Source organism: Haliotis cracherodii, unplaced genomic scaffold (assembly GCF_022045235.1).
Source record: "Haliotis cracherodii isolate W230 unplaced genomic scaffold, xgHalCrac1.p SCAF_7, whole genome shotgun sequence".
In the NCBI taxonomy this organism is placed as follows: Eukaryota; Metazoa; Mollusca; class Gastropoda; order Lepetellida; family Haliotidae; genus Haliotis; species Haliotis cracherodii.
The window spans coordinates 48944654-48949154 of record NW_027266330.1 but is presented as its reverse complement, the minus strand read 5'-3'; the positions used below and the strand labels follow the sequence as shown (position 1 = coordinate 48949154).

The 4501-nt window shown below is 41.4% G+C and overlaps 1 pseudogene; it reads left to right on the top strand.

Annotated features, from left to right (window-relative positions):
* The first annotated feature begins 1651 nt into the window (after positions 1-1651).
* LOC139448202 (uncharacterized) lies at positions 1652-3664 on the top strand (annotated as a pseudogene).
* The last annotated feature ends 837 nt before the right edge of the window (positions 3665-4501 follow it).

The following is a 4501-nucleotide window of genomic DNA, read 5'->3' as shown; positions in this document are numbered from 1 at the left end:
CCCCCCTAAAGATTTGAGGGTCACAGCTTTCCGCTGAGAAACTCCTATATAAACCGCACTGTGAGTGTAGTCGGGGAGAGAGGCAGAGAAAGGCGCTGAACACTGACCAGGACCAGACCGACAGAGCAGTCCAGAAGAAACGGCAGAAGAACACGAGCCAACGGCCAACAGCTAACAGTCAAGTCACCGCTCAGAAGGCCAGCACACTGGGACGAGCTCTAGTCAGACTGGGCCACGCCTGAAACAGCCCATAGCCTCTCTCACAGTCTCTGCCACGCCCTTGTTAAGTGTTCGCGTAGTACCACCTACAAAATTTAAGGAATGGCTGAAAAGTATAGAAAAATATGCGGTATTAACAAATGCAGATCAAGAAAGAATAAATCTGGTGGCCTATCAGTCAAGTTCAGGGGCAGTTAGTGATTTTATCCATAGGTATCTACAAGACCATGATCACGCAACAAGGCAGAGTATAACCTTGGCAATAGTCGTAGGTGCTCAAGGCATCGCTAATTTATTCCGTTCATTTCAAGGGGATCCAGCCATGTGTTAAGCGTTGGCAAATGCTTAAGTATATTCCGGATTATTAGGGAAGTTTTTTTCAGCATATAAGAAACTGAAAGTCGATTTTATTAAATAGGCTAAACAAATCATAGGGATGAGGGAAACCCTAAAACGGGAGAACAAGGTTCATATCAAGAACAGAAAAGGGAAACTGTGAACACAACAAGAAATTCATCAATGCTAAGACATACACGTGGCCCAGGTCCGGTCAAAAGTATGCTAATATAGTTAGGGATTGTAAAAACATAAAGGATCCAAATATGAGGATCAGTTCTTGATCGCGGGTTTCGTCAAGGGTGTACTGACATGATAACGGTGATGATCAGTATTTGGTCGCGAGTAGCGACAAGAGCATACTGATATGATTAAAGAGATTGCCTAAACAGTCAGAACTTATGGGACGAACTATGGGGCACACAGGGGAACACATAACAGAGGTTTAAACACTGAACACTCCTTCTCATGATGACACTGATTGGAAGGAGGAGGAGGAGACAACATTCCGTATAAATTAAGCTGGTAGCCCGAGCAGTGGTAGCTGGTACAGTTAAGATAGGAAAGCAAGTCATCCGAAACTTACAGAAAGCAAGACAAACAAGTAGAGTTCCATGGTTCAGTTGTGGAAAGTGAAGTTGCGGATAGCGACAGGTTCAGTTTTGGAAAGTGAAGTTGCGAAAAGCGACAGGTTCAGTTGTGGAAAGTAAAGTTGCGGATAGCGACAGGTTCAGTTGTGGAAAGTGAAGTTGCGGATAGCGACAGGTTCAGTTTTGGAAAGTGAAGTTGCGGATAGTAACAGATTCAGTTCTGGAAAGTGAAGTTGCGGATAGCGACAGATTCAATGGTGGAAAGTGAAGTTGCGGATAGCGACAGATTCAGTTGTGGAAAGTGAAGTTGCGGATAGCGACAAGGAGACATGTGGATAGAATCCACTGATCTAAAACGAACTAGGGCCTCTACTGAAAACGCACATTCCAACAAAAGTAAAATGTGGAACAGTTGCTCCAGGCAATGGCTGGTTTATTATAGTTTTATATGGTTTGGGAATAGAACCAGTGTATATGATTAATTACTCTTATGTTTCAGAGAGAACATGTTTCCTCTGGGTTTACTCTTCCTCATGTGGTTAGCACAGAGTTTGATTATGTACGAAAACATTGTATTTCAAAAACTGAATGATATTACCACGACAAGGTCTAAATGGCAAGTAACCTTCGTTATTGATTTAGACCCATATAGTCAGTTTATTGGGAAGTGTAGGTATAATATTGATCAAGTCGCGATGATGGTTAGACAGTTCGTGAGTCGCTACCACTCCGATAAATCAACAGGCATCTTAAGCATGTACATCAAATTAGACGAAGAAATAACAAGATTGAATACAACTTTAAATAGCCTAGCAGACAACTTTTAAGAATATGGTAGGTTGCGCACACGACCCAAGCGTTCGCTATTGCCGTTTATCGGTAGTGCCTTGAGTTTCTTATTTGGCACTGTGTCTGACGCTGACCTAAGTTTTATTAAACAAAATGTACGTAGGCTTGCAGAGAATCAAGCAGGTATGGCACATGTCATTCAAGAAGGGCTCTCTATTATTAATACGACAAGAATTCAAGTATCGGAGAATCGACATGCCATTAATGAAGTCATTAACGATCTGGATATAGTAGGACAAGAAATTGCTAATGTTTCCACTACATTGAGCAATGGAATAGCAAAGTTAGAATGGGCAACAAAGACCTATTTGCAAGTGGAATTAGTAATCGAAAATATTGGAAGCATGGTACAAACCTTTTTGTCATATTTAGAACACCTCCAGCTGCAAATGAATATGTTGGCTTTGGGTCATCTGTCACCCAGCACCATAACACCAAGTCAGTTGTTGGCCCTATTAAAGGGCATAAAAACTCACCTACCTATTAGATTCCGGTTAGCGAATAATCCGGTAGACTATTTATGGGGATTCTATAAGACTTTACTGTGTACCACCGTCCTATTTGATGATAAGATATTAGTAGTCACAACGATTCCACTTTTAGATGTTAATGGTGAATTTGGAATATACCAGGCTCATAATTTGCCGGTACCACTAGTCATGAATCATTTAAATACAGGGTCAAACAACATAAATAATATGGTAGCAAAATATCGGTTAAAAACAGAGGTAATCGCAGTCAATGCACAACATACGAAATATGCATTACTGAAACCCTCAGAAGTTCAGATATGTACAAAACCCCTTACGGGCTATTGCCATATCCAGAGCCCGATCTACCCAATCAATCTTAGCCAACTATGTGTAATTGCTCTGTTTATGAAAGACGAGACCAAGGTCCGACAGACATGTCACACCGAAGTCAAACCAAATGCTATATTGCCTAGGGCAGAATACCTTACTGCAGGACGCTGGGTATTGACAACCAATAAAAGGTTGGATCTTGTAGTGGTATGTGATACGGATAACAAGTTTTCATATACCATAGTGGTCTTACCTCCGTTGTCAATAATTAAACTGAGCGCATCATGTTCAGCATCTAATGATCATTTGACCTTACTCCCTTATTATCATAATGAAAGCCAGTACGAGTTGGAAGATAATTTTCTGAAGTTAGTTCATCCCCCGAATGTTTCCAACATGTTGCTCTGGAAACCTTTTTTGAAAACTGCTATTAAACTGTACTTGACTAGGTTACCCGATAAACTCAAGAGTATCGAGAATATCCCTATGAATCATCTTATTGATCAGCTTAATCATTTACAGGCCATGGTACCAGATGAGGAGACGTCAGATTGGAAATATTTCTTGGGAATAACCTTAACTGTAGTGGGAATTCTTGGGGGAATTTTATTGTATGTAAGATTTATTAGACCCTGGCTAGCCAAGCGAGGAATGAGTAGGAGGAATGTCTTGGCTACAACCGAGTTTGAGATGGCGCCAGTTGACACTTGGAGCGCAGGTCGCGCCTACAGAGGAAACCTACCCTCTGCGCCACTCTTGACACAAAGGGACTCCGATCCAGCAGAAGAAGTTCGACCAACTCCCGCCATACGGAGCATCTACCCGACGCTGGATGCGGGGACCCGAGGGCATCGTGAGTTTGACTAACCCACGTTGACAGGAGTACGGACAACAGAGAACTACATGAACTGTTGTCGTCGCATACGATCAGAACACCATACTACAGAACTTTACAAGTTGACTGTGATAAGAAAAAGAAATATACACAACGCATGAAAGACGATTTAACATGGTCCAGCAGTTTGCACTTCGGTTCTTGATGTGCGAGGATGAATTGTACCCTGTTTCAGAATGTGTTTTATTTGTGAATTTATATATGTATGCATATTAACTATATTCTAATTAACAACGGCTTGTTGTGGCTTGTACATACATTTGAGGTATTCGTATTAACTATATGCTAATGATATGCTAATGAAGTTGACAACGGATTGTTGTGGATTGTACATATATTTTGAGGTATTGATGTATCTACGGATTGTCATAATTATTTTAAGAAATTTTATGCTGAAAATTTCTCAATAAGAAAAGGGCGTATACACTATCCAGTATGGCCAGAGGCTGTGTAGAGGTGAGCTTATTGCGTTTATTGTACCACAAACTTGTTTTGACCCCCCTAAAGATTTGAGGGTCACAGCTTTCCGCTGAGAAACTCCTATATAAACCGCACTGTGAGTGTAGTCGGGGAGAGAGGCAGAGAAAGGCGCTGAACACTGACCAGGACCAGACCGACAGAGCAGTCCAGAAGAAACGGCAGAAGGAGCAGTCTTTGAATAAAATATTTTAGCAGCAGTAACAAATAGGAGAGATGGGACTTTCGTTATCATATTTAACACAGGAAAAGTCGCTTTCCCTGCTTGAATAGCTCGTGTATAACATGCTTTAGTCCAAACAAGCCTTGAAGAGAATAGTAGACCAAGGTAT